This window comes from Canis lupus, chromosome Y (genome assembly GCF_048164855.1).
Source record: "Canis lupus baileyi chromosome Y, mCanLup2.hap1, whole genome shotgun sequence".
In the NCBI taxonomy this organism is placed as follows: Eukaryota; Metazoa; Chordata; class Mammalia; order Carnivora; family Canidae; genus Canis; species Canis lupus.
The window spans coordinates 2,634,321-2,661,272 of record NC_132877.1 but is presented as its reverse complement, the minus strand read 5'-3'; the positions used below and the strand labels follow the sequence as shown (position 1 = coordinate 2,661,272).

The 26,952-nt window shown below is 39.8% G+C and overlaps 1 long non-coding RNA gene across 2 annotated transcripts in view; it reads left to right on the top strand.

Annotated features, from left to right (window-relative positions):
• LOC140629041 (uncharacterized) overlaps positions 1-26,952 on the top strand; it is a 308,289-nt gene that overhangs the window by 13,219 nt on the left and 268,118 nt on the right. The window contains exon 3 of one of the 2 annotated variants that reach the window (XR_012026914.1): positions 6,530-6,742. The exons of the other annotated variant lie outside the window; for it this stretch is intronic. This is a non-coding gene — a long non-coding RNA (uncharacterized lncRNA). Of the gene's footprint in view, positions 1-6,529; positions 6,743-26,952 lie in introns of those variants that run through there. 2 annotated transcript variants of the gene reach the window in all.

Here is a 26,952-nt window from a genome sequence, read left to right as displayed (position 1 = left end):
TCGTTCTTCCAGTAAGAGGAATCACTGAAACGCGCAACGATGGCTGGTATCTTGAAGGATCCTTGCAGGAGGATCCACAGCTAGGGTTGGGTGGGTTTTTAGCTGCTGCAGAGCACTTAGCCCAGGTGCCAAGGAAGACTGCAGTCAGGCTGTGCCCTTGGAGCCCTGAGCATTTCGCCCAGAGCAAGATAAGCTGTGGCCTGATCGCCACCGTGCTCTCTGTGGTGGCCAGTGGGGTCTTCACGGGTACCGCGTTCTGACGGTCAACAAGGGAACAGGACCTAACACGGAGAAGCAGATGCATTTCCGCGAAGATCCGAAAGATGAAGATTTCCACGCTGAGGTCTTATTCCCATCGTGTAGTCCACAAAAACGTCTGTCTACATCCTCTGTGGGTCTCCACAGGGTGACCACGATGTACGCTTTCATGACTGGCACACCTTCCGTCCCACATACCGTTGCCCATTATTCTCTTTCCACATTTTGGCTGCTTGTACGGATTTGTTGTTCGTTATTTATTTATTTATTTATTTATTTATTTATTTATTTATTATTTATGATAGTCACACACACACACAGAGAGAGAGAGGCAGAGACACAGGCAGAGGGAGAAGCAGGCTCCATGCACCAGGAGCCCGACGTGGGATTCGGTCCCGGGTCTCCAGGATCGCGCACTGGACCAAAGGCAGGCGCCAAACTGCTGCGCCACCCAGGGATCCCCGGATTTGTTGTTCAATGCATTTTACAATCATTTAATCCCATGCAGACAAGAATGCCCGTGGACTGGAATGGGATGGAGTCATTCACACACACGTACAATTTTCAGCTTTACGTTTTCCATCCAATTCCTATCCTATTCTGTATCCTATTCATAATTCTTTTTTTTTTATTTTATTTATTTATTCATGAGAGACAGAGAGGCAGAGACACAGGCAGAGGGAGAAGCAGGCTCCACGCAGGGAGCCCAACGTGGGACTCGATCCTGGGACTCCAGGATCAGGCCCTGGGCTGCAGGTGGGCGCTGAGCCACCCGGGCTGCCCTATTCATAACTCTCAATACGGCTTATTGTTTCCTTGCAGTAAATCACTCCTATTTCTTCAATTTTCACTTTTAACTGCAGGGCTAGAAAAATACAGTTTTTAAAAGATGATTATTTGTATCCAGCTAATTTTCCTACTTCTCCTATCAATTCTAAGATTCATTTTATTTGCAGAGTTACTCAGAATTTTCCATGTAGATGCTCATGTCACCAGGAAATAAAAAAACCACTTGATCTCCTCCTTGACAATGTTCACACCACGGGTTTCTTCTTTGTTTTCCTCTATTTGCTACAATCTCAAAGGGCGTATCAAATCATAGTGCGGACAGTAGGCATCTTCTTCGACTGTTCTTTTAATTAAAATTAGTTTTAACGTCTCCCATTTAAGATATTTGATGTTCATGTGACTAGTAGTGGCTTCCTTATTGCTCACAGGTGTTTTATTTGTTTTCTAGCTTTCCTTCCCTCACTCATACAGACATAGTCAACATATAATAACACAGGTCACTTAAGATCGTGACATTAATTCCTTCGGACACACAGTAGATTTTAGATAATTTTTAAAAATTATTTTAGGGGGATTCCCGGGTGGCGCAGCGGTTTGGCGCCTGCCTTTGGCCCAGGGCGCGATCCTGGAGTCTCGAGATCGAGTCCCGCGTCGGGCTCCTGGTGCATGGAGCCTGCTTCTCCCTCCTCCTGTGTCTCTGCCTCTCTCTCTCTCTCTCTCTCTCTCTCTATGTCTATCATTAATAAATAAAAATAAATCTTTAAAAAAATTATTTTTAAAGACGTCTACGTATTGGAAAACAGTAGTTGGAGCAAAGAGTGGAGACACCGTCTTACAGGTTGATGGACCAGTCCTCATTTTGTGAGTCATCTGGACAAAATTCAGTAATGCCTACTGATGGTTTTTGTAGAGTTTTTTGGTTTTTGTTGGTTAAACAGACCGTTTCTTGGAGGGCTCCTTTCATGTTCCCCTGGCCAGTGCCAGTCAATGCCTCCTGTAAACGGGGTTGGTCTGTGTCACTGAGGACAGGTGTCACTTTGCCAGGTATCAACTTAGGTCGGTCTGCATCAACACAATCTGCAACCGTGATTGCTTTGTTTAATTGGCTGTTGGGAACCAGAATGTAATCAGCTCAGGTCACTCTCTTGCTCTTCAAGACACTCTTTTTTTCTCTTGATAATGTGAGTAATTAATGCGGCCAAAGGGTTTTGCATTCACCTGTCCACAGACATTACCAAGCACAAACAGTTGGTGCGATCCCCAGTGAATTCTTTTTCACCGATTCATGCCCTGAGTCACAGATGTCCTCGTCTTGAGTTTCAATATGAAGAAAGGAACTTCATGATTCTAAGAGAAGAAACGTAAATTTACCCTTTTATGTTGTATCCTCTCAAAGTGAGTATAGAGAGCCCTTTACCAGGACTCTTATAGTACGTTCATGTCGCAGTTCAATGATGGTATAAAAAATAATAATAATAAAGAATATCAGGAAATGGCTGGTTTAGGAAAGCCCCAGTAAGAAATGTGCATTTTTATTAATCTCCCTGACTGGCTTTGAACAATTTCTGATAGCACCAGAAGAGACCAGCAATGGAATTTTGGAGTTCCTTGTCAGATCTATGATGCTCCCAATTAAAATGTTCTTAAAAGCATCCGTCTGATAATCACATGACTCAAGATAAAATAAATATCCATTCATTTTATAATTTAAGTGGCAGGGTTTTCATTCATTTCTATTGTATGGAGGTACTAAGTTTCTTAAAAATGAATGTTTTGTTTTTGTTTTTTAAATTTCTATGTACAACCATTTGCGGATATTCTCTGTAGAATTTTCTGAGGAATATATTTAAAAATCTTTACCTCAGACCAGCATCTTGATGAACACACCCAATTGGATGGGAAGGTGGCCACTTTATAAAGAATCTTTAGGGCAGCCTGGGTGGCTCAGCGGTTTGGTGCCGCCTTCAGCCCAGGGCGTGATCCTGGAGTCCCGGGATCGAGTCCCACGTCGGGCTCCCCGCATGGAGCCTGCTTCTCCCTCTGCCTGGGTCTCTGCCCCTCTCTCTCTGTGTCTCTCATGAATAAATAAATACAATCTTTAAAAAATAAAAAAAAATTTAAAAATTAAAAAAAAAGAATCTTTAGCAAAGAACCATAAGCCTGTGTAGACATAGCAGGGCACAGACAGCCGGTTGGGGTTTCCAAGGGTAGCACACTGTGGTAAGGGAGGTGGATGGTACACAAGGTCTTGGTGATGTTCATGTGGATTCCTCTGGTGCCATTTCTGTCCTACGGGGTCTAACGTCCTCTCCAGGGATTCACCTTTGTCTTTCCAGGTAGAGATGCAGGCGGTGAGCAACTGTGCAGATTCATGTCCTAGTTTTAGGCTTTTTTTTTTTTTTTTTTTTAGCTTTTCTCTTGAGAGCCTAGCTCCCAGTTGTCTTTTTTTTTTTTTTTAAGATTTTATTTATTTATTCATGACAGACACACACACAGAGGCAGAGACCCAGGCAGAGGGAGAAGCAGGCTCCATGCAGGGAGCCCGAAGTGGGACTCGATCCCGAGACTCCAGGATCACGCACTGGGCCAAAGGCAGGCGCTAAACTGCTGAGCCACCCAGGGATCCCCTCCCAGTCGTCTTGAGCTCAACGTAATCCTTCCATCAGAGACGTACACTCTGGAGGGGCCTATCGGTTACCCTTCTCTAATTTTCATCTCCTTTGGAAATGGATAGTCATTGTTTGAAGGATGGCCTTTCTGGTTTTGCTCAAGGGGATCCCTCATCCGACATTATCTCCTTCCAATATGTTGGCTTTCCACGAAGCGACGCAAAGGCAATTGCAGATAACAGTGCGCCCGCCCACCTGCACTCCTGTTTAGGAAGAATAAACCTGTTTGTGTAAACGTGGCACCTCTAAAAAAGTAAATTTCGATTGCTAGTATATGTATCTCTTTTTAACATGTAGAGACTTCAAAATTAACGCAACAGGCCTGACTGAGGAGCGTATTTATGCGTTTTGGTTTCCTGACGTGAGGTTTTAGTTAGGTTCTCGTGCATGTGCAGAAGAGTGAAATGTTTGTGCTAATTAGGCAAATCGAAATATCATTCAGGAACACCAGATTTTGCAACATTCACATCCTACGTTACGCAAGACTAGAGGGAACATAGGCGGGCACGGGAAATAAAAGTCACAGGCACCTGAGCAGATGACCTGGCCTCATCCCTAATCCCCTCAACCCAGAACCCTACACTATAGGAGAAATGACCACAATTGCACTGGTTTCTACCGTGGTAGGTCGGGAAAGAAGCTCTCTCTCTTTATATTTCATCGTCCTCACTAGTCAAACTCATTGAGCTTCAGGAACTCTTCCTATTTGAACCTAGAAAGAATTTTCAAATGAACATAGCTTCCAAAAATAAGTAGAGTGACCAGTTCATTGAACGTCCCAATATTGCAGGTAGAAATATGAATCTTTTTTTTTTCTTTTTTTTTTTTGGCCTCCAATTCCATCTGCAGCTGGATCACCTCAAATAATCCATTCCAGCCCATAAACGCTAGTCTGATCAATCCCATTGTTTCCTGGCCAATTCAATAGTCATCAACTTGAGTCTGAGCCTAATTTACTCTTCTGTTATGTTCTGTGTGCTGAATTGTTCCTTAAAAAGATGTGTTGAAGCCCCCATCACCCTCCAAACCTGCCTTATTTTGAAATAGGGTCAGACAGATACCTTCAAGCTCACATGAGCTCCTACTGGACTGGGTGAGCCCTAATTGAGGGCCTGGTGTCCATATAAGAAGAGAGATGGGCACAGAGACACCCACAGATGGACGACAGCCATGGAGAGCCAGGGGGCAGGCATGGCAGTGACGCATCTCTAGCTAAGACACGACAAAAATTGCCAGCAACCCCGAGGAGCAGAGAGAGAGAGAGACGTGAGGCACTTTCTCCCTCAACTCCTCTTGGAGGAAGCAAGGCCACCAGGATCTCGATCTCGGACTTCTGGTCTCCTACAAGAGAAAAGACCTCGGTTGCTTTCAGCCACCCCCATCCTGGTGCGTTGGAAGAGCAGCCCTACTTCCTACTGAGCATAACGTTCCTCCTCCTGCCCCAGGGACAGTGGGATTTCCCTCCGGGAGCTGCAGATGCTGTGACTCTGCCCCCCACACCAATCCCTGACATGAAGAGGGCACAGTGGGAGTTTCCCTCGGTTGCGGTGCTTTGCATGCACATTCCGATGCATCGAAAACCTGGTTTTCTCACGAAACACGTGCTGGGGTCCTTCCAGACATCTCTCGGTTGGACAGCTTGACAACGGGGAGAATTTGGTGAAAATTCTTTGCATCATTTTTTGAACCACGGGGGTGGGGTGGGGGGAAAGCACTGCACATCCTATTACCTGAGCTTTTGAACTTTAATGTTTCCCCTAGAACGCTTCCTTGAACCTATTCCAGAAGAATCAAACTCAATTAACACCTCAGCTGCTGTCTTTTTTAGAGACGAGTGAGCGTTGAAAGTGTATATGTATTCGCTTATGGAGGACGCTATCCTATAATCACAATTTCAGAAAGAAAAACAAAAAGAAAGGAAAGCACTCGGTGATTCCACGGATGGTGTGAATACATGCCATTTTGCATTCAACTTCTTGTAGCTCTTGCATTTGACATATTCTCGCTCCCTAATAGATTAATTTAGACACAGGCATATGTGTACCCATTTATACACACATTTGAAGTAAAAATAATGTGATCTTTTATCCTTTTTTTTTAGATTTTTTTTTTTTTAGATTTATTTATTCATGAGAGACACAGGCAGAGGGAAAAGCAGGCTCCCTGTGGGAAGCCCCATGCGGGACTCGATCCCAGAACCCCGGGGTCATGCCCTGATCCCAAAGCAGCCTCTCAACCGTTGAGCCACCCAGGTGCCCCATCTTTCTAACATTTATGACATTTTTCCTATCTACATTTATGACATTTTTCCTATATTAGGGAATCACACAGAACTGCTGAAACAGCATTGAACAATAAAAAGGGAAGTTTCTACACTATGGATGTTGCTATAGCCTTTCCCGATGTATAGTTTCTCACTTCAATTGTACAGAAAGTTTTAACATTTTACCTTAATTTGATCAATTTCTTTATCAGTTTCTAATGTTATAATTGTATGCGTTTCCCTTCCCCACCCCCCCCTCCAGAGTTTTGTTGATATAATGGTTTATTTAAATGAACCAGCATTAATTTCCAGTCATATCCTCTCCTTAGACAAGGTGTATTGTTTTGTCGGCATATTGTTGAGAGGGGGTTCTTAAAATGTGTTCAGGCATGTAGATTAATTATTGATCTGTGATTCTTGTGTTTTTATTAGGTTTGGCAATAATTTAACTCAAGGAATCGAGGACTCTGAAAGGAGAATTAAAATCATCTGGTTTTGTTTGCTTATTTTTGTTTATTTAAAGGATCTTTGGAAAAAAAAATAAATAAAGGATCTTTGGAGCACCGTGGGTGGCTCAGTGGTTGAGCGTCTGCCTTCAGCTCAGGTCATGATCCCCGGGTCCTGAGATCCAGTCCCGCGTCGTCGGGTTCCCTGCTCAGCAAGGAGTCTGCTTCTCCCTCTCCCTCTGCCTCTTTCCTTGTTCACGTTGCCTCTCCAAAATAAATGAATGAAATCTTAAAAATAAAAAAGGAATTGCCTTTGATACTGTCTTATTCTAAAAGTCTTTACAAGGGAAAACAGTATAATAACATTTAAAATCTCTTTTAGGGTGTAATTGGAAGTTCTAATTCCCTGCCTGCATTTGGGTCAAAACTCTCCTTTATCTGTGCTAATCCTTTCTTCTTATTCCTAACACTTCACACCGTGCCCTCCTCTTTATCCCTAAATCACTGTTACAAATATAGTTTATTTCTCTGTTCTTTTCAAAGAACTAGCTTTTTTGCACTTGTACATTATTGCTACTACTTATTATTTCCTATTTAACAATTTCCAATTTTACTCTAAACAGTACCACTTGCCCACAATTTGCTTATTATGCGCTCCGCTGCAGTTTCTTAAGGGAATACATTGTTCCTAATGTTCAGTATTTTCCTTTAATAGAATTTACAGCTATATGATCTGTACTTAGCACATATTCGGGCACATATTTTAGCGTTTAATATGAGATACAAATCTTTTTATTTATTTATTTTTGACTTTCAGTTGAATTTAGTGGACTAAAATTAACCAAAATATTATTTAGGGAAATGTTTCTTTATTGGTAAATGATTAGTATTTTTATTTTGGCAATCCTTTATGATTATTTTCTAATTGCATAATTTAAAACATTAAATATAAACAACTAGATCACATTTGCACTTTATGAATTTTTTGATCACAGATTTAAACTTTTTACATAGATATTCTAGGGATGAAAAATACAGATTTACATAGATTTTCCTTCTTTCTTTATCTGTGTACATGCTGATGTTATTGCACATAATGCTGTTTACCTTTTCCTTTTGCTTAGATTTGTTGAGATTAGAAATCCAAACACTAACATTTAATTCCATAAGTTTATTAAAATATTTTCTTTTGCTCAAAATATGTAACTGATGATTCTTTTCATACATAGATATTTATCAATTTTATATTTATCATTCATACACTTTACTTCTCGCCTTATCCATTTTTTAGTTTTATCACTTTGTTTTAGGTATTTTTTTTAGAAATTCTGTTTTTTGACTCATTTACATTACTAATGTTTTTATATTTTGATGCTTTTATTTTTCTTGAGTCTTTATATTTTCTGACCTCATCTAATCCATATTTATCCATTTTTCCTTTGGATGACTTTTATTTTTTTCTTGTCTGATTGCTGTGGCTAGGACTTTCAGGAGTATGTTCAATAAAAGTGGTGAGAATAGACGTCCTTGTCTTATTCCTGATCTTAGGGGGAATACTCTGCTTTCACCATTGAGTGTGATGTTAGCTGTCAGTTTTTCATAATTGGCCTTTATTATGTTGAGATATGTTCACTCTAAACCCATTTTGTTGAGAGTTTTTATCACAAACAGCTGTTGAATTTTATCAAATACTTCTCCTGCATCTATTGAAATGATCATATGATTTTTATCCTTTGTTGTGTTGATGTGATGTATCACATTGGTTAATTCGCAGATACTGAACAACCCTTGCATCCCAGGGAATAAATCACACTTGATCGTGGTGAAATGATTTTTTTTTAATGTAGTGTTAGATTTGGTTTGCCAATTATTTTCTTGAGGATTTTTGCATCTCTGTTCATCAGGAATATTGGGTTATGGCTTTCTTTCTGTGTGGTGGCTTTATCTGGTTTTGGTGTCAGGGTATTGCTGGTCTTGTAGAATAAATTTGGAAGCTATCCTTCTTCTATTTTTTGTAATAGTTTGAGGAGAACAGGAATTAACTCTTCTTCACCTATGAAGCCATCTGGCCCTGAAGTTTTGTTTGTTTGGAGTTTTTTAGAGTGACAGGGGTGGGGAGTGAGGAAAGAATCTCAAGCAGACTCCCCACTGAGCTTGGAACCTGACATGGGGCTCATTGATCCCACAACCCTGAGGTCATGACCTGAGCCAAAACTAAGAGTCACATGCTTAAGTGAATGAGCCACCCAGTGTCCCTTTCTGGAAGTTTTTTTTTGATGTCTGATTCCATTTTGTTTCTAGTAATTGATCTGTTCAGATTTCCTATTTCTCCCTGATTCAGTTTTGGAAGCTTCTATTTCCTCACTCATTTTTTACTAGGTTGTCCAATTTTCAGCATATAATTTCTTGTAGTATTCTTCTACAATCCTCTGCATTTCTATGGTGTCAGTTGTTACTTCTCTTTCATTTCTGATTTTATTTCTTTTTATCTTCTCTGGTTTTTTTTTTTCTTCATGATACTGTTTTTTTTTTTTCCTGAATTGAATGGCTTGTCATTGACATTATGTTTTTCCATGTTCTTAAATGGCACTGCCTCTTTCTTCACACTCCTAACAAAAACACAGATAACCCTCCTTGCCAATAAGACACTCATTCTCAACATTTTCCCCTTTGGTCTGTAGCCTAGCTTTCTTTCTTCCCAAACTCTTCTTTAAAATGCTCGGTTTGAGACACTCCATTCTTTTTATTGCCCACAAATTAGTTTATCTGTTTAGGATATACAGTTGTTCATATAAGTACCAAAGGGCAACCATTCATTTATTTCAAAATTGGCTTTTGTTCCAATCCAGTGAAAGAACCCCATAGAATTCTTATGCTCATGCACAAAATAAATGATTTTTCCTTCAGAAGAGATTGTGTTTGTTACAGTCACATGAATATTTTAAAAAATCACAATTCTTATACCCACACTATGAGATGTTTTATGGAAGCTATCATAAACATATTTACCAGTGTAGTATTTCCTCCTAACATGTCAACATCTGTTTCACAAAGTGAGCACTTTGCTGATCCATATTTTTACTCTATGGATGTATCCAAGTATTTATAAGAAGCCCAAGCCTGTGCTTCTAAGTGAAAGCATAGTAAGTAAGGAGCGTGTTGGAGCTTCCACATGATGTTCACAGAAGATTATACCACTCACTCCTGAAGCAAAGGGTTGAAATAGCACGAACTACGGTTCAGATATTGATGACTGTGTTTGAGGGTTTTTTAAACACAGTGTTCTATTTCTTCCTAATAGAAACTGAATAGCAGAGCCATCAGAATGAGGTAAATCACATATCATGAGATTGTTTAATGAACTGTACAGGATGTCAAAGGAACAGCTGTAAATTCCCTGAAAATTGGACATTGTCAGGAGAAATCTGGCACCTACTTCAAGATAATTGTAAAAGGAAATACCCCCTGCCATGAGTTAACGGCATTTTTTTACTAAAAGCTGAAGTGAACATAATTTGCAGCTTGTAACATGTAATCTCTCGTAAGGACCTGGTGATTTACAGATCTGCTCACCCCTCTCTAATTTACGTGTTGCATTAGCCAGGTACTCTTCACGGATTCCATACAACGTAAGATCAACTTTCCGTCACACCCCCTAATTTGCTTCTCTGCTTGTTTTAAAGGCATCTGTCACTGAAATGATAGAAGATGTGCCCTACGTAAACCTGTTAGCATGCGTTGGGGACGGATGTAACACTAGCAAACGAAGCGTTGATACCAATTGCGTTATAAGTTCGTTTTCACCGGACACGATGGCTATTTAAATACTAAGTTCTGCAAATCACATGAGAAAAAAAATATCACAACAGGGAATATTTATTGTTGCCAGAAAAATTAGAAACGACAAAAAGTTTGCTCTACGTTTAACCAATATATGTACAATTTTAGGGTAACCCAGCAGGTAGAACCGTGTTGCCTCCTATTTTCAAGTATCATTTTCATTATTTTCAAAAGACAGAATTGGAGTTCGTCGTAAATTTGCTTCAAATGAAATTTCCAGAAGGCCATAAATCATTCTGATTTTTCCCCCATATAAATCAATAACGTCAATTGCTTCTCCTTAGTTACCAGCAAGCCTATTTTGGAATCACAAATGTTGATCATTATGTAAGCGGGATACTTTTGTACATTAACCCAATAATTTGAGTTTTGATTGATTGTATCTAGGACTGTTGATGGGAAACTGACAAACCACCTTATACATAGGATAAATTACAGTGGACTTCCCAGAATTGGTGTCCACAACTTTCGTGTTTATAATAGCTGTCTCTAAGGCAGGTAATTCACATTCGTGTATGCTTTTCTTGGTCATCGATCTCATGTTATGATGGCATTTCCACCTAAAATAATTGAGAACATTCTGTGTTCCCACAGAACTTAGCTCTGTTTATCTTCAGTCAAATTTGATTGTATCTAGGACTATTGATGGGAAACTGACAAACCACCTTATTCTTAGGCAGAATAAATTATAGTGAACTTCTAAGAACTGGTGTCCACAACATTTTAAATTTATATTAGCTATCACTAAGGCATGTGAGATGGAATTCATGCGTACTTTTCCTGGTCATCATGTTAACTTCATGTTATGATAGCATTTCCACCTAAAATAATTGAGAAAATTCTCTCCATTCCCACAGAACTTAGCTCTGTTTATCTTCAATCAATTTCACAGGTTGGGTGAGAATTTTATACACTGAAATATATTTGCATAATTCATGTGACCCTATTATCATTTAAAATTCCCATGGCACTTAAACATTCTGTGTGTGTGTGTGTGTGTGTGTGTGTGTGTGTGTGTGAATCCACACGCTAGTTCTTCATTAGTGAGTGCTCTTGGCAATATGTCAACATCATTCCCTCAACTGCATTTTGAACATTTACTATGTGCTGCTCTTCTCTGTAGAGTGGAAAGTGTAAAAGGGAGAATGAAAGCACACTTTCCTCCCAAACGACTTTCTCCAGTAAGAGAAATACAGTGAATAAACAAAGTAACCTGAGCCAAAGACAAAAATATTTGCCAGAATGAAATACAGATACGGATGGTAGAAATGTAGGGGTTGGTGGGAGAGTTCAAGGACACATCACAGTGTCTGCAGGCTGACACACTTCAGCATTCATGGACCCCTTCCTCCCTGGGAAAAAAAAAAAAAAGAAAAGTATTAAAAATTTTGTGGGATGACCACTTTCATATAAAGATAAATTGAATTCTTGATTGATTATGACTTGAGCCTAGATATTTCTTTCCTGAAATGAGATTACTCTTGGGATTTCAATAACCGGAGGGTATTTTATTATCAGAGAGAGTGTGTCCAGGGGAAGAGGAGAGCTGAAACAGTGAGTGCCCAGTGCAGGCAAAGAAGAGAATTATTTTCCACCTGTCTCTTACAAACAACGCTTATGCAATATCATAGCTGCATAAGAAAACACTGGGATTCGTAAACACCCAAGCCATCTACAGAAATGACAGAAAAGGGGCACCTCGGCGGCTCAGTGGTTACGTGTCCAGCTCTTGATTTTGGCTCAGGTCATGATCTCAGTGTTGTGGGTTTGAGCCCTGAGCCAGGTTCCGAGCTCATTAGGGTTTCTGCTCAAGGATTCTCTCTCCTTCTCCCTCCTCCACTTTCCTCACTTGTGCTCTCTTTCTTTAAAATAATATAAATAAATCTTTTTTAAAAAGAAAGAAAGAAAGAAGAAGAAAGAAAAGAAAGAAAGAAAGAAAGAAAGAAAGAAGAAAGAAAGACAGGAAAATCCAATACCCAATTGAGAGTAGAAGTTATTTTTTAGAAGTAGGCTCCACACCCAGTATGGGTCTTGAACTCACAATCTTGACATCAGGAGTTGCATGCTCTGCGACTGAGCCACCCAGGCACCCCCAAAAGCTTTTTTTTAAAGATTTATTTGTTTATTTGAGAGAGAGACAGAATGAGTAGGAGGCACAGGGGAAGAGATAGAGACTCTTTCCAGCCGATTCCCCGCCCCAAGCATGGAGCCTGACGTGGGGCTGCATCTCACCATTCTGAGATCATGACCTGAGCCAAAACCAAGAATCCAATGCTTAACTGACTGAGCCAACCAGACGCCCTCAAAACTATTTGTTTTAAATTAACTATTGCTCATACTATATTTCTTAGGTGTTTAACTGATTCAACTCCTATTGATTGATTCTCGGTATAAAATGTGTCAACAAAAACTGTTTTGAAATGTAATGACCGACATAGTGATGTTAGCATTTGCCTTTAGCTACCATAATGTACCCTAGTCGTGCAGCCAAAAAAGAAACACTTTCCAATGAGAAAGATCATGGGAACAACCCAGCAGCAGCTTTAGTTCATGGCCTCACCAAGTAGACTGTCATCACTATCCTCAGGCTTATCTCCAAACGCATTAAGATAATGCAGCCAATTCCAAATAAAATTCCTATGTATAAACATTCTTTGGATAGTTCCTAGTGGCACTGGATCAGAATTAAAAATCCCTTCCCGGGACGCCTGGGTGGCTCAGCAGTTGAGCGTCTGCCTTTGGCTCAAGGTGTGATCCCGATCCCAGGATCATGTCCCACATAGGGCTCCCTGTGGGGAGCCTGCTTCTCCCTCTGCCTGTGTCTCTGCCTCTCTCTGTGTCTCTCATGAATAAATAAATAAAATCTTTAAAAAAAGAATCCCTTCTTGCTCCTTCATTCCTACCATACATATTTATGCTAGCCACTGTATAGGGGTAATACACAGGAGAACAAGCATCCTTTGCCTGAAATAAGTCCGTCATATATTGAGCCTGGCGGGGACTACTTAAAGGACTTGTATTTGCTCTAACAGAAACATGAACAAAATTCTAACAGCGATGGATCCTGGAAAGTTTGGGGAAGAGACACATTTGTGGTGAAGCTGAAATCTCTCACTGATGTTGAGGGCAAGATTTCTCTCTAGAAAAGGAAGAAGTGTCAAGAATAAAGAATATTTCTCATGGTCAGTTCCAAAGGATTACACTTTTCTTCATTCCCCCTAGTACCAATTTTTATTATGATAAATATCTGTAAACAATTAGCATTGCTGAAATGACAGGGGAAGGACTTCTGCTTCCAAACAAGTTAGAATGAGAGACACCAGATTTTAGTCAGAGCCAAAAGGAAAAGAGATTAGATAAGAAAAAAATATATATATATATGAAGGTTATAATAATATATAATAGACTTTAACCGGTGCTGTAGTGCCTGGTAAAAATATAAAATGATAACACAGTTGTATAAGTCAGAAACTAAATTAAGTTTGTATTGGCATAACATAAATGCATATCAGAAACATCCCAGCCTCCAAGATTCTTAGGATCAAGTCAAAGCCATCGTTAACAAGGAAAAATATAAGCCATATGACAATGACTCCAGTATGCTATTTTGGATTAAAAAAATAATAATTACATTTCTGAAGAGAAAATTAGTGTTGTAATAATTTCAAAAATAATTACAATTCCATCTGTGCTGAAATATGCAATGGCCTTTCTAATTAGGAATATAAATTTGTTCTTCTGTTCTATTACTTCTTTTTGTTCTATTATTTTTTAATCAGAATATAAATTGTAAACTTATTAATATGAAGATATAACTGAATTCAGGTTGTATTACTAAAAAGTTTTGCGGTGTGGTCAAGCGTATTGTACAGAATCACGTCTGAAAATTCAGAGATGGTTGCTCGTTAAAGTCCCGTGAGTAAATACAACTCAAACATAACTACAGTTATAAGCAGGACTCCTAATGTGATAAAATGTCCCTCCACTCCAGCGTACAGTAATTGTATTACTTGAGTACCCAGGAGGAATAATGGAAACTCATCACTCCTCGCTATGCCTTTACAATTTGTCCGCTTCTCTAGGCTTAAAGCCGGAAACCGAGAGGTCAGACATGGAGCATGACAAATAAAAGCAAAAGAGTGTGTGCTATGGTTGCAAAGACTGTTGCTGAACTTTGGACCAATGCGTTTCTTGGAAATTGCTAGCTCTTCGGTGCAAAATCATTACTACTGTCTTATACCCGGAGGATATAATAAAGGTCATAGGCAATTTTAGGGGAATATTCCAGGAGTCTGTCAACCATGAATAAGAAAATGCATATTTCCCAAAGAAAATGAAACCACTAATTCAAAAGGATACACACACCTCTATATTGCTTTGTTTACAATAGCCAAGATGTGGAAACAGCCCAAGTGTCCATTGATGGATGGATGGATAAAGAATATGTGGTACGTCACGATGGAATGCGGTGATGGAATGGAATGGGACATCATAAAGGAATATACTCAGCCATAGAAATGGATGAGATCTTGCTTTTGTGGCCACATGGATGAACCCAGAGGGTGTTATGCTAAGTGAGGTAAGTCAGACAGGCAAAGACAAATACCGTATGATTCCACTTGTATATGGAATTTAAGAAACCATACGAAAGAATAAGCAAATAGCAGAAGCAGACCCATAGATACAAAGAACAAACTGATGGTTGCAAGGAGGGAGGGGGTGAGGAGGATAAGCAAAATGAGCAAAGGCCAGTGGGAGATACAGGCTTCCAGTTATGCGATGAATATTTCATGGGAAGAAAAGGCACACACAGCACAGGGAATCTAGTCAACGGTACTGTTACCGTGTTGTGTGGTGAACACAGCGTAATGTGTAGACTTACCGAATCACTGTGTTGTACACCTGAAACCAACCGAACGCTGTGTGTCCACTCTAATTCAATAGGAAAAAGAAAGAAAATTGGGTATTTCCCTGAACCAGTTTAGATCAGGGGAGAGCGATTATTTTCCGTGTAAGGGCAAAGGGTCATCCAAGGGTAGAATGAGCCTGATTCCTCGTCCTGTGTGTTTTCTCCTAAAGTGTGTCTACAACAGCTCATATTGTGCCTCACAGAGGTTTAATGAGTGTTATTTGGAGATCTGGTCGCCCCTCTATGTCTACGCAAGACTTTCGAAAGTCACCCAGGCTGGAATCTGCAAACGGCTCTTCCCAGACCCCTTGCAAACTGTCATCCTGGTAACTTCTGTCTCGATGGCAGAGATATTAGGAAGAAGACATTTGTCAAAGGAGGACCACCGTGGTCGCGATGCTGGCAGTCTCGTGGGGTAGCTAATGTGTGAGTCTATGCTGGGAACTCTAGATTCGGCAACAGCCATCGTGATATTCCTGCTGATGCTCTAGGACCTTGCTGGCAGTTTCTAAGACAGCAGATCTTCATGGAGCAAGTGTAGAGCTTGGAGCTGTCCTGGGGTTGATGGCTGCTTCCTGACATGCACACATTACACGCTTCCTGCATTTCCCCCACGCCCTTTAGTTTTCTCTGCGGTTCCTGCAGCATTCCTGATTCTATTTGTACAACCAAACCCCATTATTAAGTCCTCCATTTGAAATACCTGGCGTGTGCTGTTTTTCTAATTATGACTGGATGAAGTCAGCCCGTCTCTGGGGGGTTTCTGTTCTTAAAATGGAAATCGAGCTGGTCAGAGTTTAAAGGAGCGTCAATTCAGAAAGAAAATGAGACATGCGGTGGATGTTAGTGGCTTCCCCAAACTGTTGTGTGCATTTGCATGACACTTGGAATAAAAATGCCAAGGGGCACATTGGCAAGCAACATCCACACACACACACACATTTTTTTAAATTCTTACTAAAGACTTTATTTTTTTTATAAATTTATTTTTTATTGGTGTTCAATTTGCCAACATATAGAATAACACCCAGTGCTCATCCCGCTTACTAAAGACTTTATACAGCATTTAATAGATGCTTTTCTTTCTGATGATTTCAGGAATCTTCAAATAACAGAAAAGGAGTTAGTATATACTTGGATCAAGAAAAACAATATTTATTGAGACATCAAAATAAAAAGAACGCTAAATGTGTAACAAGGGCTGTGTTATTGGGATAACACAGGGGGCAAAATATGATTTAAAAGAAGGTTTAAAAAAATAAATAAATAAAATAAAACAAAGTTTAACAAAACAGTTTGATGGGAAAAGAGCAGTTCTGAATTTGCCCATCCTATCTTACAATGTCAAAACCCATACCGGAAATACATATATCTATATATCGAATCAGAAACTGGCAATTGAACCATTTTTGTGAGAGATTTTAACTTGCCTTTTTCAGAGACATATGTAGCTGACAAAAATCAGGAAAATCAAGAAGATATGTATATGTATTCTACCAACTGTTGTAATCTAGGAACTGCTCTGATCTTACAGGACGGCTGAAAAGCCTGAATATTGATATGAAGAAATTACTTACAACTTTTATGCACTTATAAACATTTATCAGAATGGACTCTCTGTTTTTTCCTGAACAATTTTTTCAGATAAAATTGAAATCCCACCTAAACAACAAATACATTTTTAGTAGACATGTGCCCTGTTACATTAGATGTACTCCTACTAAGATATGATTATGGGAAAGTTTTATTTCAATGGTGAAATAATAGGATTATTCCTTATAGACCAATAAGACAATATACCCTTTGTGACAATTCTATTCATCAAGGAATTGGAATTCTTACCAGCTCAGAAATTGCAAAGGAAGTGAGAGGAACAGCTAATATTAGCAGATGTTACCAAGTAAGTAGTTTTCTACACAGATATATTAAAAAACAACAACAACAACAGAATAATTTTAAAAGTATTCCAGTAAAAGATCAGTGCACATATATGAATAGCATTGATTTACACCAGACACCAAATGTGACTGTCATTTGCTCAAAAATTCTAATCCTGATGGAGATAAATCTGTAAAAACACATGTAATAAAAAATAAACAAAAAAATAAAAAATAAATAAATAAAAAATAAACAAGAACTCCATGTAAAACAAAGGTTAAGGAACAACACGAAACAACATCTAAATAAATTGAGATCTATCAGTTGTCATGCTTAGATACGGACCAGAATTTGTAAATCAAGAAGCCATTAAAAGGTGTGCCACATACAAAATAAATAATGATACTATAGCTGTTCTAGTAACCTTTACTTTCGCTTTCAGCTATATTTGAAAGATATCTTTATCAGTGATTTAATCAGACAGCACTTTATTTTTCTGAAAAAATAGTAAGTTCATGAGTATGGAGGACACAGTGCTCAGAAAAAGTCATTCTGCACCCAGGATCTTGCAGTGTTCTTCTTCATCATCCCAACAGGAGGGATGGGACTTCCGACTTAGAGTTCCAAGAACGGTGCCATGTGTAAGTATGCAGTGTTGTCACTACAGGCAAGAAGAAAAAGGGTAAAACTCCTATATCTAAAGGATCCTTCTGTTAGGAGAGTGGTTTAATTCTGGAAACCCACCCAGCTGACTTGAGCCCACATAGAATTTTCTAAGACTGCAAACCAGAGCTACCTCTAGCCACAAAAGCATCGGGAGAGAAAAATCTACGCAGCTGTGGACATCCATCATTCTGAACACCTCAAAGATTTGTGGGGAAGAAAAGCATGGATACAGCAATGTCACGGACACAGTGATGTCAAGTAGCAGCGCTGCCGCAGCTGATGATAGGGATGAAACCTACAGAAGGAAAATCTCCGTATTGTGTTAATTTATTAAATTCCAGATCAAAGTATAACTTTAAAGCAAAAAGCAGAGTCTTCAGATTTTCAGATGAAAACATCAGGGGGCACATGGTTGACTCACTGGGGTAAGCATCTGACTTTGGCTCAGGTCGTGATCTCAGGGTCCTGGGATCAGCCAGGTTGGACGCTGCACTCAATGGAGACTGTTTCTCTCTCATTCTCTCAAATAAGAGCTTTTTAAAAAAGATTTAATTTATTCATGAGAGACACAGAGAGAAAGGCAGAGACACAGGCAGACGGAGAAGCAGGCTCCCCAGCCTGATGCAGGACTCGATCCCAGGACCCCAAGATCATGACCTGAGCTGAAGGCAGACACTCAACCACTGAGCCACCCAGGTGCCCCTCAAATAAAATCTTCAAAAAGAAAAGAGAGAAGGAACAAAGAAATGAACTCGAAGTACACATATTCTGTAAGACAAAAAGACTATAATTACTTGGGGAGGAAAAAACCAACAACAACAACAAACTCTGGAACTAAACCACTGGGTTTTTCCTACTTTTTGGTGGTTGAACAGCTTAGAAAACTTTTCACTTATGCTGGAAAAATAGATGAATTCATGACATGATTTATCATAAAATACATTTTGCAAAGGCTGTCTATAATGCATTAGCGTGTAGGCTTCTCTACTTTGTCTTTTTATAACTGTTTAAAAACCTATAGCTGATTGAGTTACATTTATTTGATTTTTTAAAATACGGCAAAGAGTGAATCATAACTGTAGAACTCTAGCCCATTGTGTTCAAATAAATGTGGCTAAGGAAACATAGCATCATCTTTGTGAAGAATCGTTTTATTTTTTCCCTTCGAACAATTCCATATAAACATCGCAGGTGAAATTCAATATTTCTAATTTTCAAGGCATGCCCATAAAAGAGGGAAAGGCAATTTTTGTAGATGCAATTGTATATTATGTGGGAACATTTAGACCTAGCCAACTCTCAAAATTGAATAATTTGGGGGATTCTCACAAAGGGAAATAAAACACTGGGAAAAATTGATTTGGTGCTCTACATCATAAATGGGCCCATTTTGTAGAGTTATGTATTTATAGTAGCATCCACTCGAAGTGCGGAGGGAGAAAGCTATTTTTGATCAGGCTTTTGCACATTTTTATGACTGGCGCATGCCAGTATTTGTGGCAGAGCACAGGCATTTATCTTGCTCACCTTTATTACTCATCAAGTTGCCATTCTCTGTAATATCACCCCGAATTGTGTTCTACACTGCTTTTGCCTAGTGAATGGAGCCTAACGTCTCAATATGTATTCCAGGCTCTGAATTGGGCAGATCGTCTCCTGTGGCACGGACTTAAACATGTACTGAGCAAGGATAAATGTTGGAAATTGATCATTTATTCTAAGGCTTTTTTTAAATTATTAAGTGCCTGTGTTTTAAATGCCTAATGTATGTTTATATACACATTTTAACTATGTGAATAAGATTGAGGTGACAAAAAGTAGTATTTTTTACCTTCAAGAAAGTTTTCTCTAGTATTTACTTACTAGGGAAGTTTCAGCGTTAGGTTCGACGCAGCAAAATACAGTCCTGCCCGAATCCAAGCATTCTTCAAAAGATTTATTCATGATCAAGGGAGTCATTAATACTGGGGGCTGCCTGTTAGGAGCTTAATGGAAAAGCATGAAAGGCACAGCAGCCATGGTATTGGCTGTAAATAATCATATATAAATGTAATTTTATGAAATAACCTGAAAATTGAGAGGGAGACAAACCATAGGAGACTCTTAATCATAGGACACAAACTAAGGGTTGCTGGAGGGGAGGGGATGGAAGGATGGGATAACTGGGTGATGGGCATGAAGGAGGGCACGTGATGGATTGAGCACTGGGTGTTATAGAAGAATGACGAATCGCTGAATCCTACCTCTGAAACTAATTTAAAAATGATTTAATTTTGTGATTCCAGCCCTCAAGACAGTTGGGTATGCAGTAGGGGGTTAATAATTGCCCCCTTGCGTATCTAATCAAAATATCAAATGAAGAGTAATCTCTGAAATACATCTCTACATACACACAAATGCTACATTTGCTGCTGGCAAACGGAATAATCGTTTTGATATTGCCTATTGGGTAAGACTCTATGGAAAAGAATACGGCAAATTACAGAAAGCATCCGTGGTTTCCAGTGTGCTGACTCGACGGCAGCCTTCCATGTCGACAAGATCGCCCATCTGTTTGGAGGCAGCCTTGGCCGCCCACCCTGTTAACATGTCGAAAACATCAGAGGAGAATTGCTCCCACGAACGTATTACTGGCCTTTGAGAATGCTCATTGCACACACTGGACGGAAGAATGGTGATCGTGTCATCAGTATAACAAGAAAGCATGATTCGGGGTGTCGTGAATGATTTTTGAGTGGAGAAAACAGACATGCTTCCCTAGGAGAAGGAGATAGTGAAGTGGCGGGTGGTGTAAACCCTGACTCTTCACCACACCACTGCCTCCCGGCCTCCTCGAGAGGCACACTTGGTCCTTCTGCACCCTGTTGTTTGCCGCCAGAGCCTGACCCCCTGCACCAGCCCAGAGGGCTTCCTGAGAACCCGGTCAGAATGGGGTTTGGCCAATGGATGTTGGAGGAGGATTGGGGAGCACATGGCCTTGTGTCATCTATCCCCAGAGCTCTTCTTGGGGCCCTGCACCATGCATGACTCCTGTCTGCCCCTTCTGGTTCCCACCTCGTCTTGCTGTTACTGATCCTGCAGCTTTTTACTGACTCTGTTCCCTTTACTCAGGCTCCCCTGAGGCCCCCGACTCAACACACACCACGGAGCAACATTTATATTGCTGCCTTACCAACCCCCAAATTCCACTGTGCAAGCATTAGCAACTACACACACAAGTGTTCACGTTCCGCCTCTCTCTGCACGAAAGATGTCTTGGCATCCTTCCCTTTCTTTGATGTATTTTTTCCAGTGTTTTAAAATTTGTTGTATTTAATGTATCTTGACCATCTTGTTGTAATGGTACATAGACCAATTCATAAATATGGAGGGTTTGTGTGTGTGTGTGTGCGCGTGTGTCTGTGTGTGGCAGTCTAGATTTCCTCCTTACATATGAGGAATGATGTCGTGAGCATCCGATTCCACATAAAAAAAACGCAACAATAAATCACCTTATGCATATTTTCACGGACGTGTAGATGTGTATACAGGATAAATTCCTAGCAGTGAAAAATTAAAAAATAAATAAATAAAAATTCCTATCAGTGGGACTTCTGGGTCAATTGTAGATGCATTTGTAAGACTTGGAGATATTTACAAATCCCACTTTAAATACAAATTCAATGGTAGTGGGTGGAGATCCCTCTGGAAAAGGGTGAGAACATTTCAGACCGTGAATAGAAGCATAAGTCAGATTTCACAGTTCAACCAAAACTGATAGGTAAAAAAAAAAAATGACCATAGTGTGCTTTAATTCTCATGTCTCTTTTTTATTAATGGATGGTGCATATTTTATATGAATAATAATAATGTATGTGTCACTCCTTTATCAACTCTGGATTAATTTTCATTGTCCTTCTTTTAGATGACATCTCCAGGTTTTTATATGTACATTCATATTTTTAGCAGATTTTTGTAGATTTGGAAATTAGCCTTTTGTGATGTGCTTTACAGAAATTTCCCCAGAGTATCCCTCTCCTGCTTTATGTACCTTTTGCTATAAAGACTATGATAGGGCAGCCCAGGAAGCTCAATGGTTTAGCGCTGCCTTCAGCCCAGGGTGCTATCCTAGAGTCCTGGAATCGAGTCCCACATCGAGCTCCCTGCATGGAGCCTGCTTCTCCCTCTGCCTGTGTCTCTGCCTCTCTTTCTGTGTCTCTCATGAATAAATAAATAAAATCCTTTTTTTTTTAAAAAAAGACTATGACAAAACACTTTTAATCAAATTTATTGAGACTTCCATGGCTATCAGAGTTTGAGTTTTCATCAAAGGCTTTTCGGAATGCCTGGGTGGTTCAATCGCTGAAGCATGCAACTCTTGATCTTGGGGTTGTGAGTTTGAGCCCCGCATTGGGTGTAGAGGTTACACTTAAACAAAAAATCTTCTTTCTTGAAAAAAAATGTGCCTATTTATTTGACAGAGAGAGAGCACAAGTAGAGGGAGCAGCAGTCAGAGGGAGAGGGATGTGGGCCTTCATCCCAGGATCCCAAGATCATGACCTGAGCCAAACGTAGGTGCTTAACTGACTGAGCCACACAGGTGCCCCTAAAATATTTTTTGAAAAGAAAATTAGGAATACCTAAGTGGCTCAGTAGTTGAATGATCCTGGGGTCCTGAGATCGAGTACCGCATCGGGCTCCCACAAGGAGCCTGCTCCTCCCTCTGCCTGTGTCTCTGAGTCTCTGTGTCTCTCATGAATAAATAAATAAAATCTTCAAAAAAAAAAGAAAATTAAAGGCTTCTCCACAAAAAGATTCCATAATCATCTATATAAAATAAATACACAAAGTCTATTTAGAAAGCAATGACATGACTATAGTATAAGTGGTATATAAAATACAGTAAGATATATTATGTGTATAATTAGCATGTGATCAGAATCCCATAATTGCAATAAATATTCATCTTATCAGGCATCATCTGTCTACCTGTAAACCTTTTAAACTGAGCTATATTTTTGAGGTACAAACGTGTTAACTTGGGGCTGGCTGTAAAACTTAGAAAAATAGTGAACCTATCTCATTTTTAAATGCAGTGATATTTTTATGAATTCCACATTTCTTTTAATATTGGCATCGTTTCCGTCATAGACACATAATTGAACATTCCTTTCTATTTGCCACATTCTGTTCATAGCTTGACCCCCATTGTGTTTCTTTTGCAATTTGGATCCTTGGAGTGCCCAGGGGTCCTTTCAGTAGCACCTGAAAGGTTTGTCCCTTTTTGTGGTCATCAGATCAGAGTGGAGAGCAAAACATTTTGCAGTATCAGGCTGTTGAGCACGGATGGGGGCAATTGGCTGATACGGTTTGTGTCTACGGTGAAACCTATTGCCAATAACAGGGTTATATTTATGGCCTCTTAATAGCTTTTAGGAATCATGGATTATGAAGAGCTCCATATCTGTGTTTTGATGCCTCAATAGAACATCTGATAAACCGGAAAACCGTAAACGTTGCTTTAAAACCAAAGAGGATCCTACGCACAATGCAGCCTTGCATGGAGGGACGTCTGAAGAGGTGCCAAGTTCCCTATTGAATCATCCCATATTAATGATCTAACCATGTGTCACCCCGAGACATTATTACCCATAATTCTGGACACTCCCGGTGTACATCAGCTTACCTCAAGCGCTTGTGTTTGGTAGGACTGTGTTCTTCGTGGCTTTCTGTATTACATCAGCAACAAAGTCATTGAGGCAAATAACTCCTGAGAATCTATTGCTTTGGAAATGAAAGTCACAAGATACAGGGCAGGGTGTGATTAGTAGGCACAACCTCACGTTTGTCAGCAAAACCCCAAAATGAACATGTGTGGCCTAGTTGTGTTAGCATATCTGGGGCCTATTTAACATCAGACTGTGTGTGGTCTAGTTACCTCACCATGCAAATCTTGCAGGGATATTTTGTATTTATTTGAGGGAGAGAATGAGGGAGCAGGAGAGGGAGGAGGGCGGTGGGGAGAAGCACACTCCCCACGGAGCAGGGAGCCCGATATGAGGCTTGATCCCAACACCCTGGGATCATGATTTGAGCCAAAGGCAGATGCTTCACCGACTGAGCCACTCAGGTGCCCCCTTGCAGGGATATTTTCAATAAGTGCATCCCATTGCATGCGTATCCCAGTCACTTATAGAGGAACCCCCAAACTCTGGCGGTTGCAAAACACGTGAATGATGCTTGCCTTCTTTATATCTGCTGACACAGAAACAGAGACTATGGTTCCATCTAGCAAATGAAACCAAAGCGCTCAATCCTTGAACTCACGTAGGGGGAGTGTGTCTGATTATAAACACAAAGGAGCCTGGTGTTAGCTGGATGTCTATAACAGAGTTTCCCATCCTAGGTAATCGAGCTGCATAAATCCCAAAGCCCACCACACACCTAGTGAATTGGAATGTCCATCTCTCAAAAGCCTACCAGCATGTGTGATGGTCACCAAATGTCGTAAACGGGGGTGTTATATATTCAGTAACCATGTCCCTTTGAATGCAGTACCTTAGTCTCTGAAGCAGCTGATGCTCCTGGAAAACTCTCAGCTCTTTCTCTGAATGTACATGCAGACCTCCCTTGAATATTTTTTCATCGCCTAACAATCTAGAAATAAAAGCACACGATTCTCAACTTCTCACATGACTTCATTGCCTCCCTTCGTTCGCTATGCTTCGGGCTTCATCCTGGCTTGAGTGGCGACAATGCTCATCTATTTTTCGGGACTGTCCATGGTACCCCTCTGAGTTACATCCTGAATGACAGCTTTTTGGAATGCTAGATTCTAAAGAATGTTTCCATGGCCTTATCAAAAGGAAAGTGTATGTATTTTGACTGTGAGGAGGCTGAGATCGACCCAAGTCACATATAAAATCTAAAGATACAGAACACACTTGAAAGGTTTGAAAGTGTTCTAAAGAGCCTAAGTGTGCAGGTGATTTGGATGATAACAATGATGAAATACAGGACTTTTAATGATATACATTATATATAGATTTAATATATATGGAATATATGTGATATCATATTCATTTTTGTTGAATTTGTGGAGACAGTCGTGTTTTCTTTATTGTACTTTATTTGAAGATAATAGTCACAGGTAGACATTGTTTTCAGAAATTAAAGTCACTCAAGAAAAAAAAAAAACCACTAAGGATAAGGGAAAAATTCTAACCCAGAGGTTGGCATGCTACATTGTCTTGTTGGCCAAATCCATCCTCCCAACTGTCTTTTAAATAAAATCACATGGCAACATGCTCATCCCCTTTCATTTATTAATGTCTATCCCTGTTTTGTGATGACGATAGTCAAATCGAGTAGTGTCATTTCAAGAGAGACCCATCTATTCCCACAAACCCCGTCAATATCTGGTTGGTATCTGATCCTTTAGAGGAAAAAAAAAACATTTCGATTATAAATCACCTATTTAAAAAAATAATAATGCCTACCTGGCAGTATGTACCAGACAGTGTGCTGATCAAAAGGAGACAGAGAAGGAGAAAGAAGGAGAAGGAGAAGACGACCTTTTCAGGAGCTCAAAAATAAAAAATTCTGACCCTTGTTCTAAGCAGTGAAACTTAACAGAGGCGTAGGCACCTTTTCTTTTCCCCACCCAGGCTATTATATCACATCAACAATGCAAGACGTCTTTCTGATACACCTGTTTTAATTAATGTAGCTTACCAAAAAAGTGTATGATGAATTTAACAAGTTACCTATTCTACTTTATTCTTATGCATTTATCGATAAAGCTATTTTAATACTGCATCGCGTATTTGGAAGCTGCCAAGAGAGTAGATCTTAAACATCGTGTAAGAAAAACATGGCAACTCGGTTTCACGCGGTGAAAGACGTTAGCTAGACTTGGTGATCATTCTGCAACACACACAAATACCGAATCGTTGTGTTGTGTACACTTGAAACTCATAAAACGTTATAGGCTTTCGTAAGAGGGATGAAAACAGGAATTGGAAAACCAACCGGAGAGACACAGGTCAGGATGGAGGTTGAGCAGACGCTTCAAGCAGAGAAGTGAGAAATTGTCATACATCCTAACGGTCGTCCATCTGGCATCCATCAAAGACACTCTTACTAACACACTTGTGAATGCACCTCGTATCCTTTGGACATAGTTACGTGTATATGAGTCACGTTGATTTATACATACGAGTATTCTTTTTGTCTCTGTTACTACATATCCCAATGTGAACACGACAGAATGAATGAATTGGAATTCCTTGGTTAAACAGACCAGCAAGACAACAGGTTTTATGATACAAATTCCAACATTGCTCTTCACAGGAGTGTCTGAGAATCCCCATCTCAGCTTCCTTAAATTGGAAAACGGTACTTCATGTTCAAAGAGAAAATGCTACAGAAACCGTTAGTCGTCTCATCGACCTGGAAATAGAAATGGTCAACACGTTTAGTGGAAAGTTCTGTTGATGTGTGAAATGTCTTTGCAGCCCACCGGATTTCTCTTTGTTTACCTGGAATGGGGGTGGCAGAGACTGGGGAGAAAATATGTATTTGCCTTGAAAGAAAGTTACACCTTTCTTTAAGCAATACAAAAATCTGTGACTCAATCAGAGTCCTTTGTAGTTGTGATTCATTGCCTGTCTGCTATCATATATTAATATGTGATTGATATCATTCAACTTCTATACTCTAATTTAAACTTGGTTTCACACTGTCCCTTACACACTGTGTACACCTTCTGTGAACATTTAGTGATGTAAGAAAGCTCGTATTTCAAGAACACCTAGGTTGATTTTTGAGAAACTTTAAACCCTCTTCTTACTTACAACTGTTACCACTGGCACAGTGCATTGTTTTAATTATAAAATGAACGACTTTACATTCCAAAGTGGTAAGCATAGCATACAGATAATCTAAAGTGCGCTAGGGACCTTATGGTCTTTCAGGTACTTATCAGGCACCTGCCCTAGGGGTGATTATATTTGGTTTTGAAGACACTAGATATGAACAAAATGCCTGCCATCGTTGTGCCCTAGGTGGGTAGAAATAAATAAATGGTGCATGAATTAGTCCAGGATTTTTAGATAAACAGAACCAGTGGATCTATCTCTATGTGTATGCACATCTGTATCTATATCTGTGTCTACAGGCTGCCCTGTAGACTTGCCCCTTCACCCTATTTCAAAGATGAACAATCCAGTTGTACTGGCTTGGTTCTGTAGAGGA